At 35.4% G+C, this 24,949-nt stretch overlaps 2 long non-coding RNA genes across 15 annotated transcripts in view; one reads left to right on the top strand and one right to left on the bottom strand.

Moving 5' to 3' along the window:
- The window catches only part of LOC106730118, a 93,173-nt gene that overhangs the window by 38,662 nt on the left and 29,562 nt on the right, over positions 1-24,949 (top strand). For 5 of the 14 annotated variants that reach the window (XR_004312114.1, XR_004312101.1, XR_004312103.1 and 2 more), the window contains 3 exons: positions 14,495-14,672; positions 15,331-15,418; positions 22,569-22,681. This is a non-coding gene — a long non-coding RNA (uncharacterized LOC106730118). Of the gene's footprint in view, positions 1-2,349; positions 2,459-5,026; positions 5,110-14,494; positions 14,673-15,323; positions 15,419-22,568; positions 22,682-23,490; positions 23,522-24,949 lie in introns of those variants that run through there. The other 9 variants (XR_004312112.1, XR_004312102.1, XR_004312110.1 and 6 more) reach the window with 9 other exon arrangements.
- On the bottom strand, positions 6,317-24,105 carry LOC116657123. The gene is made up of 3 exons (XR_004312126.1): positions 24,095-24,105; positions 21,268-21,272; positions 6,317-6,568 (listed from the first exon to the last, which is right to left on the bottom strand). It is a non-coding gene; the product is annotated as an uncharacterized LOC116657123 (long non-coding RNA).

Here is a 24,949-nt window from a genome sequence, read left to right as displayed (position 1 = left end):
AAATTTTTTACATCTTGTCTCTGGAACACTAGTTTCCAATAATTTAGATGTCTTAATATCTAAAATAAATGGTTATAGCAGGGGGAAAAGTAAAGTTTAATTGAACTGGAGGTAGACACAGTTAACTGGCCATTTAAGCAATTCATGCCACTGGACAAACAAAAGAATAAGGAGGTTTGGGTGTTGGCAGAGGTGATTTATTTTATTTGTGAAGGGTAATAGGCTTGTTGCTACACAATGAAGGTAAAGAAGAATATAGATAAAATCCTTCTTTCTTCATGATTTTTATAATTTCTATTTATTTTTCTTTTCTGATTTCATCATCTTAGAGCTCCAGTATGTTTTTTAAAAGCAGGGGCTTTAGTGGGCATCTGTGTATTGTGACTCTAAAGAGAATATTTCTAGTTTTTTTGTCAACAAGTATGATGTTTATAGAAGGTTTTTAAAATGACCTTTAGTTAAGCACATTTTCTTCTATTCTTGGTTTGCTATTTTTTAAAAAATCATGAATGCATATTGACTTTTTCTAATGTAGTTTTTCCTCAATTGAAATAGTCATAAGTTATTCCTTTAGTTTATTAATGTGGTGAATCACATCAATTGGTTTTTTGAGGTTGAGCCATTCTGGAGTTCCTGGAATAAATCCTACTTGGTCATCTCTATCTCTGGTTCTTCAGTGCTGGATTTGATTTGTTTATTTTTTATTTAGGATTTTATATCTATATTTATAAATGACATTCTCATAGAATTTTCCATTCTTGTATTATCCTTGTTCAGCTTTATTTTGAAGATAAATTAGGTAGTATAGTAATCAAGGTTAAGTTTAAGGCAACAAAATCCACACTATGTAAAAAGAGAATTATCCCGTGAGACGTTAAGTGGCTTACTTAGATATACATTCCTAGGGCTGAAAAAGAGGTTTCATCTAAATTTCCAAGAACGTCACCTAAATCCATTTTGCAGAACTGGGTCAAGGAAGATACTGCCAGTACTGCAATCAAGAATTTGAAAAATTAAGATGAAATGCTACTATAAATAGAAAACCCTAAAATTCTCCACCAAAAAACTTTTAGAGTTAATGAATTCAGTAAAGTTGCAGGATACAAGATTAATATATAGAAATATGTTGCTTTTCTATACACTAACAGTGAATTATCAAAAAGAGAAAGCAAGAAAACAATCCCATTTATAATTTACAAAAAGAATACAATACCTAGGGATAAACTTAACCAAGGAGATGAAAGACCTAAACTCTGCAAACTATAAAATATTGATGAAAGAAACTGAAGATGATTCAAATATTCTTTTTAATTGTTTCTTTGCCATTCTTCAGTTTCCTTCCTAGAACTACTTTGTAGGGATCTCTCTCCTCTCCCTCTGATTTAAATACTTAACAAATTTAATTTCCCCCTCCCCGCCTTCCCTATCCCTCATAAATTAAAACTTTAAGACTTTAAATCTCCCTCTAGATGCACTCTGGATTCACCCTACACATTTTACCTACGGTAACTGTACTTTTTTTATTTTTACACTGCCAAGGCCATTTTTATTCATTTTATCAACTTGAAAAATTCTGTGTATGTAAGTTAATCTTTTAAATGCAGTAGACTCTCGATATTATGGTGTCTTATTTCCATGTACCACACTATGAAATAAAACAATGAGTGCATCTTTCTGACACGGAAATCAGTGAAATAAAATCAATACACTCATTTTGATACTGCTGTTAAATATTTGTAGGACGGCTTCTCAACTTAAAAATGATTTAAAAACAAAAAATTTTTATGGAATCTAAACTACCATTGCAGTTATAAAATGTCTTAGTCCACAATTTTTTGTTTTTGAGTTTCAAAGATGTGAAGGCTCAGGGTTTTGTCTTGTTCCAAGATTTTTCTTTTTGCAGTCTTTACCCTTCTTCAGATTCTTCATTCTTCTCTTTATTCACCCGCATCAAAACCAAGGAAGAACTGAGAATCTATCATTGACACTTATTTGCTGTCTGATAACATTTAATCTGAAGCTAATTTGAATTTCAACCATCTACCTGACTTAAATCCTATTCTCTATTTGTGCATTTTAGAAGCATCTATATCGGGGGAGGGTATAGCTCAGTGGTAGAGTGCTTCCTTAGCATGCATTGAGTCCTGGGTTCAATCCCCAGTACCTCCATTTTAAAAAAAGTGTCTATAAGAGATGAGACTATATATAAGGGGAGAGCCAGTGAGACCCCTGAAATCTCCTGAAGCAAAATAAAATTGAAAGCCCTGCAAAGAACCCTGAAGTTTTTCTTTTAGGGCAACTCAAAATGAGGGGCCAGATAAATTGACTTACCTCTCTCTCTCCTCTCAGCCCTGTTCTTTTGAAGACACTGTTCAAAGTAAAGCCCAGTAGAACTACTGAAGATGCCAAATACCTGTGCCCCCTGGATTAGTTGGTTCCACCATCTGTCTCACCACAGGTGTGCCTATTAGAATATTATCTCCTCTCCATGCCCCTTGCTACTTTTCTGCCTCATCATCTGTGGGTCTTCTTAAACCCAGTCCTTGCCAATCTCTCTCTCTCTCTCTACGGATATTTATTTTATTTTTTCTGGCACATTTGCCTTTAGTACAATTTGAGAAATATGTTGATCATTTACTATGCACAAAACACTGTGATAAGCACTAATTCTAATTATTAGTTTGTAGTAAAAGTTTTCTAATGTCTAGGAATATGTGTAAACATTGTTCCTAATTCTAGACTTAAAGTTTCTGACAAAAGTGCACTAGAACTCTGCTTCATTCTACTTTTCCTATTCTTTTTGGCTACTCATACTGCTTTTCATGGTAGTTATATTTATGCCAATTATTTCCTCTGTTGGATTTTTTAACTCCCTGAAAAGACTACATCTTTGTATTTAACACAGCAATTAAAAACAGATTCTTACACCTTATAAGTAGTTAAATCTATGAATATAAAAGCATTTAAGGAATATCAGAAGCTTTCTGCATTCCTACTGTTTGCTGGTAAATGTTTAACAATCAGCTTTTTGGAAAAAGTACACACACATATATTTCTTATAAAGTTTATTGATATAAAGAATGTGTAGTACACAATTCACAAATAATAATAATATATATAATACTCTTTATTGTGAGTTTCATATAGCCAATTGATTCTCACAGAATCCTTTCACTGATTTTTACCAAATGCTTATATTTATAGCTTCCCCGTGGTTGCAATCAATGAACAAGTGTTGTTCCAACATGATGTTGGTTGATATGTTAATTTATCTTTACAAGTAAGATGGGAAAAAACCCTTAGAATTAATGTCAGAACTTCACTTGTTTGCTAGTCATCTGTGTGACTTCTTTGCTGAATCAGATAACACTTTTCAAATACTGAAAGACAATTTCTCCAGTTTTTTTGTGCTACTCACAATGTGGTATGGCATGATACATTTTTAAGTTTAATCTGCATTATCAACATTTTATCCATAATTTTCTTAAATCTATCATTAAAATAGCAAACCAAGAGCTTATTTGTGGTGTTTCCAAAAAAAAAAAATAGAAATAATTTCTCATCTATTTAAGCACTGTTGGATATAAATGATCTTCATCAGTAGTAACATAACTTGAATTTGCTGGTTGAAAATAGTTACTCTAGACATGTTTTTCTTTGGAGCAAATTCGTAGCTAAGTTTATCTACCCAGCGACTTCTTTTTCATTTGCAGATTGCTCATGTAAACAAAAAGCTGAATTCTACTATGGGGAGAGAGGAGACTCTTTATCAGAGATTTGACCCTCAGTTGGGAAATTGGAAATGAGCTGGACAAACAAAATGAGATAATTGATGATCTTGCCGATGAGAAAGTTTGCGCTGAAACCAGATGTGTGAATCTGGTGGATAGAAAGTCCACATCTTGTGGGATGATAATGGTGATCTTATTGCTGCTCATGGCTATTGTGGTCATAGCAGTCTGGCTTATCAACTAGTAGCAATCAAGGGCCACCTGCTGTGACACCTGCCAGTGATGGGAAAAAGCTTAGCATCGTCTTGGTACACAAAGCTGCTCTCAATAAATTCCCCCAAAGCTCTGAAAAAAAAATTTTTTCAAGGATTATTACTTTATTAGGACTAAATAAGCATGTCATGGGTCAGGGCATGGAAGGACTTATAACTAAGTTAGTTATGTAACTCTAAGGAAATTATTTTCCCTCTCTAGCCTATGACTTGTCATCCACAGATGAGATTGAGTAGTATTCCATTGTATAAACATACTGCAACTTTTTATCTAGTCATCTGGTGATGGACATTAAGGTTGTTTCCGTGTCTTGGCTATTGTAAATAGTGCTGCTATGAACACTGGGGTGCATGGATCTTTTTGAATTAAGGTTCCCTCTGGATATATGCCTAGGAGTGGGATTGCTGGATCGTATGGTAAGTCTATTTGTAGTCTTTTGAGGACTCTGCATACTTTTTTCTATAATGGCTGCACCAAACTACATTCCCACCAACAGTGTAGGAAGGTTCCCTTTTTCCACACCCTCTCCAGCACTTGTCGTTTGTGGACTTTTTAATTATGGCCATTCTGACTGGTGTGAGGTGATACCTCATTGTAGTTTTGACTTGCATTTCTCTGATAATTATACTATATATTATAAATGTATATAAAGCAATTTTTTAAATAACAAAATACAGAATTTAGATTAAAGAAATTGACCTATATAGTTACTTAGAATATTCCTTTAAAGTTCTGCCTTGAATCCTTGAATGCCTCTTCCAAGTAAAAATGAATTTTTCAAAAGCAATTGTACGTTATTAAGGTATTACATGTCTACCCTAAATGGCAATATTTCTTAGCAATTCATAATTTCTAAATATTAGTTCAAGAACAGAATTTATCCTGAAGTAATACAATTTCTTGACTCTATTTGTTGTCATTTTAAGATTGATAAAAGAAGCTGAAAAATCTCCAGGCTTACTAATACTTTATTTACAGCACAAGAATATTGAATGTTTTTTTCCTTTGCTTCCATAACAAAGGAAACCTGAAAGTAAGCTCTGAATGTCTATGACAATGGATCAGTGACTTACGAACATGACCTTGTATCTTCAGTATCATCAAGGTAACTTTTGCAGGAGTTTCACTACTTTATGTATCTTTCCGTTGCTTGTTCATTAACTCTCTTGTTTTTTGAAACCAATAATATCTTTAATACGTTTCTGAAGGGCAGCTACATGAGGCTTAAGAGACTCAGTTTTTCACATTTACATCTGACTCATGACATTCTCTCAGACTAGCACGTGATTCTCTGGTTCCTGTGTTCAAGCCAAAATATTCCTCAATGACCATCACATACAACTAGCATTTTTTATGGTTTCTTTTGAGATATAATTCACATGCTATACAGTTCACTTATTTAAGGTGTACAGTTCAAGGACTTGTATATTCATAGAATCATGCATCCATCACCACCATCAATTTTTAGAACATTTCCTTGCCCTGACAAAACCCCAACGTTCCCTAGTGATCACCCCTCAATCTCCTCATCTTCCCCAGGCCTAGGCAACTGTTAATTTATTTTCTGTCTCTATCAATTTGTCCATTCTTGACAATTCACATAAATTGAAGCATGCAATATATGGTACTTTGTGACTGTTTTTCCCACTGAGCATAATGTTTTCAGGGTTCACTCATGTTGTGGCATGGATCATTACTTCATCTTTTTTTAATGACTGAATAATTGTTGTATGAATATACCACATTTTGTTTATCCATTCATTAATAATGGACCTTTGAGTTTTTCCACTTTTTGGCTATTATGAATAATGGTGCTGTGAACATTTATGTGCACATTTTTGTGTGGGTATGTTTTCATTTCCCTTGGGTATATACCTAGGAATGGAATGACTGGATCATGTAGCAGCTTTATGTTTAACCACCTGAGGAGCTTTCAGACTGTCTTCCAAAGTGACAGCACCATTTTACAGCCCTACCAGCAATGCATAAAAGTTCTAATTTTTCTGCATTCTTGCTAAAACTCATTATTGTCTGTCTTTTTTTTATTATAATCACCCTGCTGGGTGTGAAATGGCATCTGATTATGGTTTTGATTTGCATTTCCCTGATGGCTGATAATATTGAGCAGTTTTCATATGCTTATTGACCATTTGTATATCTTTTTTAGAGAACCATCTATTCAGATTGCTGATTTTTGAATTCGGAAATTTATGTTATTATTGAGTTGTAATGGTTCCTTTTATATTCTAGATACAAGTCAGATATATGATTTACAAAAAATTTACTTCATTCTATGGACTGACTTTACTTTCCTGATGATGTCCATTGGAGCACAAGAGTTTTTATCCTGATGAAGTCCAATTTGTCTATTTTTACTTTTGTAGCTTGTGCTTTGGGTTTCATGTTGAAATAATCATTGCCTAATCCAAGGTCATGAAGATTTCTGACTATATCCTTCTAAAAGTTTAATAGTTTTTCTCTCACATTTAGGTCTTTGATATATTTTGAGTTAATTTTTGTATTTGTTGTGAGGTAAGGGTCCCACTTCATTGTTTTGCATTTGGCTAGTCATTTGTCCCAGCACTATTTGTTTATAAGATTATTCTTTCCCCATTAGTGGTCTTGGCATCCTTACCTAAAATCTGTTGACCATAGATGTATGGGTTCATTTCTAGAGTCTTAATTCTATTATATTAATTTATATGTTTACCCTTATGCCAATACCACATTGTCCTGATTACTGAAGCTTTGCCGTAAGTTCTGAATGATCATCTTATTTCCAAATCAGTTTTGACATGTACATGTAATTTGTTTATCTTGGGTTGTATTTAAGAGGTAGTTGGTACTAGTATATCTTTATAATTTGGAGTTTTATGATTAGAGGCGATAAAGCATAATGGTTATGGGCATAAGGATTTAGAGTCAAGAGAGACCTGGATTTGAAATGACTGTACCACCTCCAGATGTGGAAACTTGTATAATCCTCTCCAAGCTTTAGTTTCCAGTCTTAAAATGGGAACAATAATACATTGGTAGATTTTTGTGAGGATTAAATGAGTTAATATATAAAAAGTGCTCAGTAAAGATAGGCTTTATTTTCCCGGACAAAATGTCAATCTGCATGACATGTTTACCATGTGTATACAGTGACAGTATATTGGTTTACACTCTGTTTAAGAAAATAGCAATAAATTCCCAGGAATTTAGAGCTCATTTTTCTACAAATATGAGAAAAAAATGGGAGCTCATTTTTTTCCAGAAGAGAAAAGTAAAGTAAAACTGCCTGTGGAGAACTGTGGGGAGGAGGAGGCAGAAAGAATCTATGCGTGGTCCTTATCCAGGAATTTAAGAAAATTTCTTTCTCTAATAATTCTTTTAAAATAGTTTAAATTGTTGGTCTGCCTGTAAAGGCTTGTAGCCTCCTTTGCAGACATCAAGGAATGTACTTTCAAACAACCTCTTGGAATCCCTTCTCAAAACTTATTACTGAATATGGGCCTCTAGAAGAGAGATCAGGGTAGGTTTCTACTTGATCTATTTCATCTCTTAGATCATAATTTCAGGTGTATTTTAAAACATAAATTTTTAAAAACCGTAAATCTTTAAAAAAAATTATATAACAGGAGTTCAGAGGACGTAAGTTAAGCACTTTTTTCCAGCTGTAGTGACCAATCTACTAAATTCAGGCATTAGCACGATTACTGTATTGAAAAGGTCTTGGGCTCTTTTTCTGTTATATTTAGGAAAATATTTGCTGCAATTTTCTTTTCCAAATTACTCCCGGAAGAAAACTTCAGTGGCCTCATCCACAAGTAGCTCAAGCGAAAAGTATGCTGGGGATTCTGAATAGTCAGCGATGCAACACGAGGTGGCACTCTAGTCCCAGTGAGTGCTATAGAGCAGTATGTCAGATAAAGCACATGCAACTTCAGAAGACTGTGGTAGGTCTGAGTGCCACTGGGAGACTGCCTAACAGACTGAATGGTTAACCGGGCACAGAGCCATAGGTGGGATTGAGAAAGTAAGGCAGTACAATAGGGCAGAGGGGCAGAAAGTAGAATAGCAACAACCTGAGAAAAATAACTATTGTCTGGACTAGTGCTTTATAGTGCACTGACTATTATAGTACTGATTAATATAGTACACCTTTATAATTTATTAATCCTCATAACAGTCTTTTCACTGTTGCTCCATACGCATGCCTAAAACAAATATTAGATAATGACATTTCTGTGTAGAAATTATGGCTTCTCGTGGTCTTCAGGATAAAAATCCCACTTTGTCTCCAATCTTCAGCCTTTCTTCATGACTGAAACATCTGAAGTTCCTGAAATGCATCTGCCCTCTTTGTCTCTGTGATTCTGTGCATGATAGCATTCTACCTAGAACCTTCTTTGCCCTTTCATCTTCATGGATGGTTTCTGCCCCACTTTTCTGAATCAACGCAGCTACTACCTTCTGGAAGCTGTCATTGACCACCTCCACTGGGCAGGAATGTGAGGATTGAAGCTAACACGTGAAATACCTAACAGAGTATAGGTGTCTAACGAATGGTATCTGTTGCTATCATAACAACTCCAGTCATTTTAGTCTATTTACACATCAATCATTTTTGTTTGAATAATTACTATTTTCTGGGCCCATTTTCAGGTCTGTTATGTTTTCATTGCTAGGTAATTACCAGAATGCCACTTAATATTTCCAGTGTGGAATCTTCTTTATGCAAGTGTAAGGCAACATTTTCTGTTTTGTTTCAGTGTTCTCCCTGATTAATTCATCCAATAAATGCTTTCTTACTTCTTAAATACAAGGTGCTGTTCTAAGCACTGAGAGTATATAATGATCATTTTCCTGAATTACAATTGATAGGTTGTTTTCTGCTATTTTCTAACCATAGTTTATGTTAGTAATTTCCAAATTCATTAACCATTGCCCACAGGAAATCTCTTAACACTCCTCTGCTAATTAACACTGCCTGAAAGATCCTCTTGATATTTATCATTATATGTTTGGATTAAAAGAAGCTCTCAATCCCATTAGAGGACCTAATGTCAACCATAAAATGTGTCCATTTTTTGAGATTTTGTGGAGAACTGTGAACTAAGGCTTTTGAATAGTCAGGGTCCTGGCAAGAATCAGAAGGCACCTCAAAGTAGGAAACCTAAGAGTAAGACTGCTTACAAAGGTGTGGACAAAGTTTAGAAAAGGAAACTAAACCAGGGTTAACCAAATGAGTTGGGAGGCAGTACTCCTCCTAGGCTTCATGAAGCTAGCAGATATCGGGACCCAGAGAGGGTAGCTATCAGGAGAAACCTGCTTGACCAGGGCTGAAGCCCTCCACAGAGAGATGCAGCCCATTCATGGTGACCAGCAGGCAGGGAGCCTGGGAAATTAATGTCCTCACTCATTCTCCTACCAACCCCAATCTGCCACCAGGGGCAAATGATTCAGTTGATGTAGTCCATGCAGGTCAGTCTCCTGTGACATAGATCAGGGTGGAGGAGGTAGTGTAGATCTGCAGAAGCAAGTGGAAGAAAACTCAGCCTTAATAGGCCATAACTTGTTCATACACTGGGAAACCTAGCTATTCATAATTTTCTTTTATTAAAAGAAATATGACTTTATCACTAAACTTTGCTATCATTTCTATAAACCAGTCCCCTTTTCATGAAAGAATATTCTCTCTCCCTACTTTTCCATCCTCAGTTCATTCAATCAATATTTATTGAATTCTTCTTTCGGCAAGTTTTACAGCACAGAAATAAAGACTGTTCAATCTCAAGGTCTCACCATCAGATAGGGGATAAGAGAAATAAGTAAACAATCACTCTATGGAGTACTGTAAGCATGATTAATTAGGGGGAAACACAAGGGCAATGGGAGCTCACAGACGAGGTGTCTACCTTAGATTATAGGTCGTCTGGGAAGGCTTCCTGGAGGAGGCGATTTAGGCAGACTCCTTGGTCAGGTTTAATTAGTTTCTCTTTTTTCCCATATTTATTTAATCTTTAAATCTTTAGTCTGAGATCTATAGTTGATTATGTGACTATGAATTTTCTTACTTCTTTTCCAATTTCACCTTCTTAAATCTTGATTATGCTATATTAGGTTGCTTAAATGGATATCAGCAATTTGCATTTCACAAAATTGTTGGATCAGTCTCTGGAACTATTTTTTATCATCTTGCATTTGGAATGACTATTGTGATACTATTTTATTTGACTGATTTTGGGGGGTGGGCAGGGAATTTTAGTGTTTTGGGAATTGCTTAATTAGAAGCTGGGCAAAGACATTCTTTGTTGGTGTGATTTACTTATGCAAATATTCAAGTGACTCTGATAAAAAGACACTATCTGCATAGGACATGTTTGTTTATGTAGTTAAGTTTTAATACTGTCTTTAACCACCGTGAACATAAATTTGGGGGCACATCTCAGAATCCTGTCTTTAGATAAACTACAAAGTATGGATTACCATGTCAAATGGTATGAACATTTTTATGGTTCTTATTAAATACTGCCACATTGCATTTAGAAAGTTTATACACTGTTATATACAAATGTCACATGCTGTCTCTACCACTATTACTGATATATTTTTGATATTTTATAATTTTCGTTTGCTTCTTCCTGTTAGCTGGCTATTCATGTCAGCTTTGCTATAGCAATGGCCTTTTACCCCAACAACAGCAGTTGGTTCCAGTTTTCACTTCTTTATATATTCCCAGAAATAGCCTTACTGTGCTGCTTCAGAAATATGAGCAGCTATAGTGCTACCCCTCCTCAGTTGTCTGGGTCTCAGCTTCCTCCTAGATTCATTATGCTATCTTCTATTTTGTGTGTGTTTGAAGTTTTCTATCATATGTTCTGATAATCTCATATTTTCCCTTTGTCCATTTTTCCATTAGCATTAGAGTTTTTGTTGATTAAGAGCTAAATCATCTGGTCTGTCATGCCTGAAGGCAGAAATTTCCATGGTTATTATTATTTTAATCTCTATTGTAACTTTGTTTATGTGTTCTTTTTCAATTCAATTTTTTGTGCTCCCTCTGTCTTTAATTGAAATATAGTTGACATACAATATTATGTTAGTTTTAGATATACCACATAATGACTTGACATTTGCTTTCTCTCTCTTTTATTTGAGTGATTGTGCCAGAGATTTGGAAATTTTGTTCATATTTTAAAAGAACCATGTTTGCATTTAATGAATTTCTCCATTGCATCTTTCCTGTTCCATCAACTTCTGCTCTTATCCACATTCTTTCTGTCTTATATATATTATACCTCCTTCTTCCTTCTAATTTCCTTCTGAACTTCCTTTGGCAGATTTTAACAGGAATTAGCTGACAAAAGAGAAAGGCAATTTTCAGAATCGTAGTCCCAGCTTTACAAAATACAGAAAAGAAGAATAGAGTTTGGAGCTGAGAAATAATCATTTAAGAACCAACAAATTTTATTCAAATAATCTACTTTTGGAATTTGACTTTTATTTTCCAGTGAAGAAAAATTTTAAAATTGTATCCTCCCCTCCCTTTTCTTTCCTCCTCCTCCTCTTCCTTCTTTTGTTATATTTCTAGGTACAGGTAAAATAAAGATTATATATAGAAGAGTTGGAAAGGTTTTACTATTTAGGTCTTTCTCAGTATACATTACATACTTGAAACACTGCATTTGCTGCAAGTTTTAGTGAACTAACAGCATGGTAAGTGATAAGAGCCAGGTGCTTAAGTCAAATCTGGGTTTAAATTCTGGTTAACTTACTAACAGGTCTATGACTTTGGCCAAGTTACCTAACTTCTCCAAGCCTCAATTTCCTTATTTGCTGTGAGAATTAAGTGAAATAACACCTATAAAAGTCAGTGCTTCACACATGATGGGTACTCAGTAAATGCTAGCTTTTTTATTATAATTACACACACCCAACCAGTATGGAATATTTGCCCTTTCACATAAAACACTGTAGAAATGCCTGTCATCTATTTATGCCCTGAAGTCCAAAGGTAGAAGAACTTAATGTTTAAAAGTTACCATGGCCATGGAGTGAAAGTTGCATGAAAAAACAAATATTTGGATGAACACCAAGGAAGCTAAAGGTGGTTAAAATATTAGCTGGCTGACAAAATAATTCAAGTTGCTTAATAGTGTACAAAGGCACTGCAAAACACTCTTTTTAGATGTGTAATATCTTTACCTTTAAGTTCTTTCTAAGACATCTAAGAATTAGGAAAATAAGATTTTTTATGTCATAAATATATGAGTTATGCTCACCTGGAGAGGTTTTTGATTCCTAGAAGTGAAAGAAAAACATTTTTATAGTATTAATTTTTCTTTTATATGAATGTGTTACTTGTAAATTTCTAGCCTTATAATTCACGTACTACTTGAAATGCATTAGATATTTAAATAATTGTCTTCAAGAAGCAGCAGTAATTCTCCTGCTACCCTGGCTCCTACTGAAACTGGGTTTCTTTGCACAAGCCTATATACTAAGTGGCAGTCAAAGACCTGTGTAATGAAGTCAGTTCTGTTCCACAAATGTGATCTGAGCACCTGAAATAAGCCGAAGAGCTTTGCAAACAGGACTGTCATCCATGAACCAAAAGGCTACATGTGCCTGTATTGCTGAAAGAAGCTAGCAGGGCACACCAATTTAAACCACCATTTGGAGCATCAACTTAGTAGAGGGACAGACATCTGGGCAAACATAATTTACTAATAGGTAACTAATATAAAGCTTTTTGGTTAATTAATGTTAATGTTTCTGAAAAGGTCCATGCCTTTCTTTTGAGTACTCTGTAGTATTTTTCAGCTTATTTTCTTCTTATCATTTCATTGCTAAATTTGTTTTTTTCTCTCAAACTCTGATTTCCATTTAGCTTGTAGAATTGAATTAGGCCTGTTTAGTATTGTTGCTAATCAGACACGTGCCATGATTATCATTTCAGTTGCCTTTGGATTGTGATTCACAACAAAAAATATTAAAATAACATTAATGCACTCTAACTTTGTCTGTTGCCCAGCACTGTGATGTGAGAGAGGTTGGGAATCTTCGGGTTTTACAGATGATGACCGAGGAGCAGATAGGTTAGATCTGCAAACCAAATTACAGAGCAATTTAGAACAGAGCAGAGATTAGAACTCAGGCTCCCTCACTCCCAGTACAGTCCCCTTTGTATACTCAACAGAAATTTCTCACCATTTGAATAATGTTACAAAGCCTTCCCACATACCTCAAAGAGCAAATAAAAGATTTAAGTATTCTAAAGTGTTTGATCTCCCTGTCAAAATATATTTGCATCATTTATATTTTGAAAATTTTCATGGAGTGTGTTTAATAGAAACAAGATTGCTTTAACTTTGTTGTAAGAAGCCATCTCGAGCTCTTGGTATACACTGTGTAACTGGGTAAATGTTAGAAATAATATGTAATTTGGTGAGACACTAGAAACAAAGATTAGGAAATTACATAAAAATGGTCCTTAGGATATATATTTTTTTCTATTTAAAAAAATAATTTTCTTCTATAGAAATGGTATAACTACATCATAGAATATCTGGAAACTTCAATGGGAGAAAAATTCTGATACTGTTCTAGAAATATAATCACATCACTATTTTGTTTTCTAGTTTACACTCTCTCCTCACATGTATTTACTTTTTACATAATTATACTCACAGAACACATACAATTTCAATCCTGACTTTCCTTTACCTAATGTCGTAACATAACCTGCATTATTCATTCAAATGAGAAAATCCAAAAGGAAAAGTTAAATTTTCAAATACTTTTAACTGTGAGTCAATTATAAATTGATCACTGAAAGGATGATTAAGTTTTAAACATGAAAGACTTTTAAGTCAAAGTTGTTAAACCAGAGTGAGAAAATAATTATAAAATAGAGCTTACTATTAAAAATGAAGTGAAAATTATTTTTGATGCAACACACTTAACAATATGAACCATGTGTCTTTTAATTTGGTGATTCTTTAATTTTCCAGGGAAGCTTTTTCTTGTTCATTTCCATGCTTAAACATTTTTTCCTAGTTAGCCTAAGGCACCTAACTGCTATCTTTTGGGAGTTGGTGAAATTTGGACTCATGAAAAGAATGTAAAGGGAAAGAAAAGAATGACTTCTAGAATTTGTTTTAAAATAGTTCAGAAGGAAAAGGTGAGTTACATATGAAACAACATCAAAAAATGTTGATAATTTCTGAACCTGGGTGATGCATACATTTGATTATTTTCTCTACTATTGTATAATATTGCAAATTTTAAATAATATATAAAAACAAAATAGAGTGGTAGAACTTTTTTTTTCAGCCAAGAAAAATTCTTAGAATAGCTTTGAAATCTAGAGGGAAAAAAAAAGATTTTTCCAAATTCTTAATTCCCATTAATATCAAGAACCAGATTTGAGGGACTCTGATCATAGTTTCTTCCAAGCTTTGAAATGGTACTGCCTCTGATGATGCTGTTTGTTCTTCCAGGGTGGAAGGGGCATCTGAAGAAAGTGGAAAGCCTAAATCTGCCTATTCTGTCCCCAGGAGATGGTGAGAAGTAGATACCAAGCGTCATGAAACGCATGCCCTGACCTCCCCTCTCCAGGGTGAAGTCCTGGAAAGAAGATGTGTTAGATCAGTTGAGGGCATGGGTGCATTCATTCTGGTGAGTGGGTGTTGAGAGCAGAGAGGTTTTTCTCCATCCTCTGGTCTGCTGGGCGTCTGCCACTCTGCAGGGAGGCCCTGCTCCATGTGGGACAGCCCTAACAGAGTAAATGGCTGGAGCAATGTGCATGGGCCAAGACAGGGTATGCTTCACACTCCAGATCCTCCTTCTCCATGAGCTATAGACTCAGGAACAGACAGCAAAGTGCCCAGAGTTGGGTTCTTACCACACTTCAGGGGGCAGTGCACATCTGCAGTACATTTACAGACCTCCCACTTTCCTGAAAGCCACAAGGGCACATGGACCTTCTCCATTTATACAGCTTGATGCCATTTAGGGAAAAGTGCTGAGGGGGTGGGTGCAACGTGAAAGAACAGCCACTTAAATCAAACCAAACCAAACCAAACCAAACAGAAAAGACTGAGTTCTGAAGCAGATTATTTAAAGTAGGAGAGCTAGAGATACTGCTATAGACTGAATTGTGTCCCCCCTTCAACAAAATTCATTTGTTGAAGCTCTAACCCTCAATGTGCTTGTATTTGCAAATAGGACCTTTAGGGGGTGATTTGGTTTAGATAAGATCATTCCATCTTCATAATGGAACTAGTACACTTAGTGCCTCTCTCTCTGTCTCTCTCTCTGCCATGTGAGAATACAGAGAGATGACCATCTGCAAGCCAGAAAGAGAGCTCTCTTCAACCTGACCATGTTGGAACCCTGATCTAGGACCTCCAGCCTCCATAACAGTAAGAAAACAGATTTATGTTCTTTAAGCCACCTAGTCTATGGTATTTTGTCATGGCAGCCTGGGCTGGCTAACACAGATACTATAATTCAAAAATTAAAAATTTATCCCATTTCCTACTACTCAGTGGGGAATGAACTTATAACTGCTTATGGAAAACATAAAGGTATATTTTTATCACACATCTGAGTGTAATAAGAATAAATGTTTAATTCCATTATGGTAATATACATATATGGTAATTATTCCAAATCACGCAAAATGGTTTACCAAACAAGTGAGCTAGTCTCTAACCTAGCTTCTGGGATTCCATTCCATTACCTTAGAAATTATTATTCTTTCAGAAATACCCTGCTCACATGTAAACGTATCTGTCTTTGTGAGAAGCTGCCAATTGTGCACCAGTACCCACTCTCCCTTCTTCCTATAATAATAATAGGCAATCAAGTTTAGCTGGGCACAACTAGCTAATAACTGCATTTCCATCCTTCCTTGGGACTAGATTTGTCCATGTGACTATACTCTGGCCAACAGGATATGAGTAAAAGACAAGATATGCCTTTTCTGGATGTCTTTCAAGGGAATGAGCCTATTTCCCCAGCTCTTTCCCTGTTTTCCACTAAACTGGAGTTTGGAGAGAGTGAAACAATTGCTTTGAGTCCGGAGATGGGAGGCATCATGTCAAGAAAGGCTACTCTATCAGTCCTAGATGGCTTATATGGATATTACTTTACAGAGAAATAAAGTTTGTATTTTAATTAAGCCACTGTATTTTGAGGTCTCTCTGTTATTGAAGAATAGTGCCCTAAATGATATTATACATAACTATCTTTTTTTTTAAGCAAACAGAAGCATACTCTAACACTAGTTTGTATCTTGTTTTATTTTTTTTAAATTATTAACATGCTTAAAAATCTTTTTAGTTCTCTTTTCTCTTCTTATTCTATCCAGTGTCTCAAAAAATTCTACACATCCCATGTATTTATTCAGTGTTTATCAGGAGCCTATTATGTGCTACACCTTTAAGTACCTGCTGTGACAGTACATAGGGGCAGGATAGAGGCTGATGTCCCCAGAAACAATCTTCATTTAATGAGGGACAGAGTTGGTGACAATTCTGAAGTGTACTCCACTCAGCCTCTCAAGAGGTCTCCAGGGGGACTGAGCCTCAGCTGCCCACAGCCGTACCAACCCGTCAACACATCCTTCATGGGCATCTCTTGGTTGTCTTAGTTTCCGTTTGCCTCACTCTGCCTTCAGGGATCTCTTTCTGATAAATTCTGTGCATCTAGTCCTGATCTCAGAGTCTGTTTTGAGAGAAACCAAAGTAAGACAATGGTCCAGGAGGATTTACTTCTCAGGAGGAGACTTGAGTAGAAATGTCCTGTGAGGGAGCAAGCCTTGTGAATCTCTGAAAGAAGAGAAAGGAGCAAATCTAAAGGGCTGGAGGTGGGAATATGCTTGGTCATTTTTAAGAACAGCAAAGTGACTGTCTGGCTGGAGTGGGGCATGTGAGGAGGGAGTGGTAGGAGATGCTTGGAGGCTTAGTCTGGGGCTGACTTAACCAAGTTAAGAGGAGATCAGTGGTATGGACCCTAATCCAACATGACTGGTGTCCTTATAAAAAGGGGAAATTTTGACTCAGAGACATACACAAAGAGGGAAGAAGGTTTGAAGACACATAGGGACATAGGGAGGAATGTCTTGTGAAAACAGAGGATTGGAGTGATGCATCTGCAAGCCAAGGGATGCCCGAGTCTACCAGAAGCTGGGAGAGAAGCCTGAAACAGATCTTTCCCCAGCACCTTTATAGAGAGTATGACCCTGCAGATACACTGATGTTGGACTTCTGGCTTCCAGACTGTAAGACAATAAATATCACTTGTTTTAAGCCACCTAGTGTTTGGTACTTTGTTACAGCAGCCCTAGCAAACTAGTATAGAGGCCAATAAAAATCAAGCTGACACATACCACAGAATTTAGGCTATCATCATAAATGAGAGAATCTAGTAACTTTAAAGGTGGATATGAAAGATGGTAGGTCTAACTGAAGGATTAAATGTAATTTAAAAAGCATTTATCTCTTCAGATCCCACTTCCTCTTTATGCATCCAGATGACTACCCTTCCCTTATTATACTAGGATACTGAAGATTTAGTCAATAAAGTTGTTGAACCAGAAAATCTTTGGACTCAGGAAGAAGCAAGGATGAGATGCTATATTGAAAATAGGAAACATAAATGAAAGTATTTTAAATAGTGAGATCTCTGATCTCCAGAAGACTGGCTGCCAAATTTCTATATCTAAGCAGAAAATTAAGAAAATTTATTTCTGAGGAAACCATCAGACCCAAGAGTAAAGAGCAACAAAATATCTGGATCCTATGATCACCCTGCAGCAAAGCCCAGAGTCAATATATTCCACAAGTCTGACAAAATCTCCAAATAATATTTACTGTCTTATTTTAAAATATATATGGGAAACTAAGAATCACTAGGCAGTTGAGAGGAGTCTCTTACAAAGGAGATGAGAAAACACAGACAATCAGAGGATACAGAAAATACTAGCCACAGAAGAAAATGAAACAGTACAAAAATCTGTAGTAAATCTTACAGAGACAAGAAAAGATAACACAGAATCTGTGAAAAAAGAACACGAGGTTGTAAAAACAGGACCTTAAAGACCTAAAAATAAATTAAAACATATAATAGAATAAAAGAAATCATCAACAGAATTTGGATTGGAAAACCAAGTTGAGGAAGTAGCTCAGAAAGTAGAACAAAACTACAAAGACATAAAAGATAAGAAAACTAGAGCGTTTGTGCAAGAGGTTCAGCATTCAAGCTACAATTTGCGTAAGGAGAAAAAGGAAAAGAAGAAATTGTCAGTGAAACAATGCAAGGAATTTCCTTAGACCTGAAGGAATTATACCTGACCTTTGAACAACACAGATTTGAACAGCACAGGTCCACTTATATACAATTTTTCTTTTTTTTTTTTTTTTCAGTAGTAATAGTACAATACTACACCATTCACAGTTGGTTGAATGTGTGGATGCAGAACCACGATCCAGAGAGCCTACTGCAAAGTTATAAGCAGATTTTTGACTGTACAGACTGTCGGCATCCCTAACCCCCGCGTTGTTCAAGGGTCGACTGTAATCACTGTTTGAAAAGGCCCAATTATGATCTAGTGCAATGGTCTAAAAAGACTCATGCTTTATGAAATTCTAGAACACTGGTGACAAAGATTCAAAAGCTCCCAGCATGGGTAGCTACATAATTTCTGCTGTCCAGTGAAAAATCAGAATGTGGGGCTCCTTGTTCAACAATCATTAAGAATTTCGTGGCTGCAGCAGCAGAGCATTAAACTAAGTGTGGACTCCTTCTAGGTTCAGAACGCTGTATGATTGCTCAGGCCACGTGCCTATGAAGTGGCCAAGATCTTAGGAAGAAAAAAATATCAGGAAATCAGAACAAACACCTCTCCCCTCCTCATTGTTCTAAGCTGTGAATTTAATTCTTACTTCACTCAGGATACAGAAGCAGTCAGAGGAGAACTATCTCATCTATCCAACTCTAAAATTACCAGCCTGTCTTCCCCTAATCTTGAACTTTGCTTTCTCTTGTTCAGTGACTGAACTATCCTGGCTCCTGTCTAAAGCCCACCCTTCAACTTGTGTGCTGGATCCCACAGCATCCAGCCTATTCAAGGGTTTTTCTCCTCCATTTAGCTCCTTTCTTCTGCATCATTAGGCTTTGCTTTTCATTTGGATCATCCCCATCAGACTATAAATATCACCACCATCTTTAAAAAGTCTCACATGGCCCAAGACTTCTTCCAGCTCATTTCTCTGCACCCTTCATAGCAAAATTCAGGGAAAAAAAGAGTTGTCTTTACTTACTATTCCACTATGACTTTGTAACTCCTACCTCAGTTGTCTCTTCTGTGCTTTAGTCACACTGATAGCCACGTGACTCTACCGAAACTCTTTTGTCAAAGTCAACAATGACCCCCATCTTTTCAAAACTAATGATCAAATCTCAGACCTCATTTTCCATTTTCCAAAGGGAGATTTGAGATAACTGATCATTTTCTTACCCTTAATATAATAGGACGTCATACTAGGGAGTAGTTTCCCTCCTATTTCACCAGCTACTTCTCTTTCCTTTGCTGACTCCTCCCATATGTCTGAGCTTGGACTTTTGGTGTAATCCAGAGCTCAGTCCTTGGTCTTCTTTTTCTCTTATCTAAGCAATTAATTTCATCTCATGGTATAATTACCATCTGGCATATCCCACATTTAAATCTGAAGGCTTGGCTTCTCCTCGGAGTTTAAATTTATATATCCAAACACATTTTTGAAATCTTCTTGGATGCCTAACATGTAACTGAGATATAACGTATTCAAAATAGTACTCAATTCCTTCTCCTAAATCTCCAATCTCACCAACCCCATAAAATGGACCTATCATTTTCTCAGTCGCTTTGGCCAAAACATAGAAGTTACCCTTGATTCATCTCTGTCCCTTGCATGCTACATCGAATCCATCAGCCATTGTTATGTTGGTTTTAATTCCAAGTATACATCCTGAATTTGATTGCTTCTCACCACTTCCACCACTACCCTAGACTCTCCCCTGAACTACTACAATAGCCCCTAAATATTCTCCCTCCTCCTTCCTATGTTTTCTCCCTATCCTCCATGTAGCAACCAGAGTAATGTTCACAAAACCCTATAGTGTAAGAAATATTGTTGTTACTGCCTTTTACAGATGAGAGAATTGGGTCTGAAAATGGTTAAGAAGCTTATCCAAGGTCACACAGCCAGTAAATGGTGAAACTAGAATTTGAACCTTGATGCTTCTCTAGAGCATCCTTCCCTCCTCTGACCCCTGTGTGCTTATGCTCTTTCATGTTTGTGTCTATAATGCCTATCTCTGTACCCTGAGTGGTACCTGACATGGCAGTAGGCACTTAATAAATATTTGTTGAATTAATTAATGAACAGTACCTGGAACACAGTGACTACTCAATAAATGGCTTTTATGATAGACTACAAGCTCACCAGAAGTTAAGATTTTAGAGGGAGAATTTTATAACAAATCTTATTCACATAGAACTTTATAATTTGCTATTATATATACTATTATGTAGTATTTATCATGCAGGAGTATTATTGTTTGCTATATTTTCTGCTCAAAACCCTACACTGCCTTTCCATTTCGCTCAGAGTAAATGTTGAAATCCTTTCAATGGATTATGGGATGCTGCATGATCTGCTGCCTTTACCTTTCTGACTTCCTCTCCTTCTATTCTCTCTTCCTCTTTGGTTACTCTGTTTCAGACGCTCTGACTTTCTTAATATTTCTCAAACACATCAGGGGCACTCCTGTTTCAGCGCCTTAGCAGTAGTTGTGCCCTTTGTCTTGAACGCTTCTTCCCCACATACATATGTGGTACCTACCTTATCTCTTTCCAGTCTTTGCTCAAAGAGGTCCACTCTTACTACCTTGTTTACAGTTGAAAGCAATCTTATGTTGCCTGCACTCCCAGTCTCCCTTAACCTGCTCTAATTTTAATTTGTTCATAGTGCTATGCACCCTCTAAAATAATATATAATTTACTTATCTACTATGCTAATATTGTCTATCTACTTGTGCTAGAATGTAAATTCCACAACAGTAAGAGTATCTTTTTAAATTTATAGACAGCAATAATATTTGTTGAATGAATGAATGAATGAATGAATGAATTGCAGTTGTAAAATAAGTTGAGAAAGTTATTTCCTTTATGTAGTATCGAGAATTTATATTTCTAGTTCTCATTTTATTAAGACCATATATGAACATTTTCTCGTTTATAGATAAATACTATGTATTTAAAAATGGTAAAATATGTTCCACCAAATTTGAAGGAACATTAAGGGCTATTAAAAATAAATGACTATTATTTATGAGTTGATTATCACAGCTAACCCCTGCATGAACAAGATGAGCTCTTTCTGTCCATCCATTACTAAAATAAAGTTCTTCAAGTCAAGTTACTTCACAAGGACTCTTTTAATTCTTTATGTTATCTCCTTACTTCAAGGTAGAAGTAACTTAATATTTGCAAGACTACTCTTCAACCATTTCTCAAATTTTGTTTTTTAACCATACTACATGACTCTGTGAATTTTGTTAAGGCTAAAATGGTCTTACTTAGATAAGAAGGGAATTTTAAATTTATTTTTAATCTGTTTTTTGTCATGATTATTGACCTAGGTCAGTGTTTTTCAAATTTTTTCGAACACCAATATGTAAATATAATGTACTTTGTATATTAAAACCTTAATATACACATGGATAAAAGCAGTTTTCTCTTTGTATAAATGTGTTGGGGTGGGGGGTGCATGAGAAGAGGTTGGTAAGAAGATACAAATTTTCAGTTATAAAATGAAATAAGTTCTGAGAATTGAATGTACAGCATGATGACTGTAATACTGGTAATAGTTGATAACACTGTATTATATAATTGAAATTTACCAAGAGAGTAGATCTTAAGCATTCTTTCCAAAAGAAGGTAATTATATGAAGTGATGTGTTAATTAACTTTTTGTGGGGATCATTTCATAATGTACACATATATCAAATCATCACATTGCATATTTTAAACATTTTACAATTTTATTCATCAATTATACTTCAGTAAAGCTGGGAAAAAAGGAAAATTAGTTGCAAATGTTAATAGTTAAAAATAAAGCAAAAAGAAAAACAGCATGATTTGTAACCTTAAAATAACTGTGGTTAATAGGAATAATAGAATCATTTCATTTCATAACTACCTCACCAACAATATCTAAGAGCTACTTACATTATTTATCATAAATATACCATAAAGGAAACATCTCAGATTTACAGTGAGTGATAAAATTATGATACTCTCATGATGCCAGTTACTGGAAATTCACTTGTCTTTGCACATGTGATTATTATGATTTGAGAAAAGTATGTACTAGGCAGATATCCTAAAGCTTTATTGACATTTACTTGAGCATGGCACATACATTTCTAAGTATTAATTTGTATATTTCTTCCCCTCAAATTCCTCAACCAGGGCTCACAAAATTCTTTCACTTGTAACTCAAGAATATTTTCTTTTTTTGCCAGTATGCTACTATTGAGGGGGAGGAGAGGTGCAGAAATATGGAAAAATATGGATGGATCATTGAAGAGCAAATTTTTCTACCTTAGGAGATGAAATACTCATGACTAGAAAAGAGGTAAGAGAAGGAATGATGCATACCACTGTCTTCCCCCAGCCAGCCAAAGCAGACCTCCCTCATATGTTCTAGCACCAGGAAGCTGCACAGAACCTGGATGAGTTCCATGTTGTTCTATTGTTGTCAGTGTCAAAGCCAGCCACCAAAATGGTATGTTCTCCATCATTTATCCAGTTTGGCCTGGCATCCGCTGTACCTCGAAGCTCTACTCAACCCCGCCCCTGCCCCCATCAGATAATCTACCTGACAGTGGCCCAGAACACTTGTAATGCACACAGTCTCAAAAGTAACTTTGGTCACTTTAAGAGGTGATAGGGACTTGAAGCCAGATATTTCCCTTGACCCAAGAGGAACTAAATTGAATCAGTTTGAAATTGCCTATTCATCTGGGAGAGCAGCCAAACAGAATGAATCTTCTACAGAATTTTGTATACTTGGATAGATCCAGTTCTGAATTTTAGGAAAGCACTATTACAAACTTTCAACCTTCTTAAGCATTGACATTTTTTAAAAAGTTCTAATATATACATAGAGAAGATTTTTCCTAGATTGATATGAAAATAAGCTGCCTTGGCCATAGAAATCAAAGTCTTCAATTTGGATATAAAAACATTGCATAAAATGTGTTTATATATAATATATTTTATATACAATGGCCATAACATACATAGATATGTGTGTGTATACACACATACATACAGTTTAAACTTTATGTATATTTAAAAAGAAGTAAAGCAAGTCAAATATTTGCAGAATATCTAAAGCACGCCTGGGTCCATAGAACATAACTTGAAAAATTTCTGTTCTAGATACTGGATACAAGGATAAGCAAGAGATGTCTGCTTGAAAGAACCACATATTCATAGAGATGCTTTTCAATAAAATGTACATTAATATAGCTTGTTGTCTGGTTTCCAACTAGAATGAGAATGATTGCTTTTGCAAAGGGTAGATTTTCTGTTTTGTTTTTCTTTAATTTCCTTAATATCAATTCTATCATTCTTCAGTGCTTACAGAAAAGTTTCATGTACAATGATTGAGATTTAATGTTGGATTTAAAAACTTTAAAGCTAGATGTAATTTCTGAAGAATGCTCCTGATATTTCTCATTTTCCCCAGTTGCTATAACCAGTTGTAGCTCAACTACATGAGAAAGTATCTGAAATACGTAATTTCAGGTGTCAGCTATACTTTCCTGGGATTTTTATGATGGTGTAGGAAAATTTACCAGTACTAAGATTCACAAGACTACTTCATGTCTTAAATATTTGTTCAATTTTAGTTTCAATTATTTTTGAATAAGTAATACACTTATATGATTCAAATTTTTACAAAGGCATAAGCAAATATTCACTGAATAGTATCATTCTGTAACTGTTCCACAGTCATCTGGCTCCTCTCCCAGGAATCAACTAGTGTTCCCATTTTCCTGCATATCCTTCCAAATAGTTTGAATCAAGCCAGATTGTTTTACCATGAGTCAGTCAATACTTGTATGCCCCTCCTGACACACTATTTTTAAAAGCTATCTTATTTTATTATACACTTTGATTTTTCCCTAAACAATACCTTAGAGTTAGTTTCATATGTTTCATAAAAGTTTTTTTTCTTTCTTTGTGTAGTGAATAGTATTCCATTGAATTAATGCAATATTGCATTTAGATGTGGAAGATCATTTTAAAATCAGGATTAAATCATTCTTAGTGTAGAATGTTGTTGGAAGAATATGACTTAGTAAGGGATATCTGACTACCCCACAGATGATTTTAGACACATGAAAGATTGAGACCAACCCCCCTAGAATGGTAGTAGGATCACACATGTGTTACTTTGGTTTATATTTATCTGATGACTTCAGAATGGCAAATGATAATCAGTAGATTATTTCCCATTTAAACTCTACCCTGCAAGGCCAGATATTTTAAAATCTCATTGAACATCAAATTTAGATGTAAATAAAGGGTCATAGAGGAAATTATCTCTATGCAATTGAGAAAAGGAAGCTCATATAAAAAAAAAAAAAAGGAAAGTTAGTAACTCATATCTTGTGTGGAAGTCCCATAAATGACAAAGCTCTGTTTGAAATAAAGGAGACATTGTACTTTGTTTAGAGTGATGAGAAAACATTGGGAATAAGAGTGGACAAAGTAGAAAGAAAGGATGTTTATCCTGGTTTGTTTTTGTTTTTGTTTTTTTTTTGTAGGGAGAGTGAGCTCTACTTTGGTAATAAGTGACCTCTAATCTCTTGGTTAGTATTTCATGGCTAAG

This window comes from Camelus ferus, chromosome 2, assembly GCF_009834535.1.
Source record: "Camelus ferus isolate YT-003-E chromosome 2, BCGSAC_Cfer_1.0, whole genome shotgun sequence".
In the NCBI taxonomy this organism is placed as follows: domain Eukaryota; kingdom Metazoa; phylum Chordata; class Mammalia; order Artiodactyla; family Camelidae; genus Camelus; species Camelus ferus.
The sequence above is the reverse complement of the archived record's forward strand: the minus strand, read 5'-3'. Positions and strand labels throughout refer to the sequence as shown.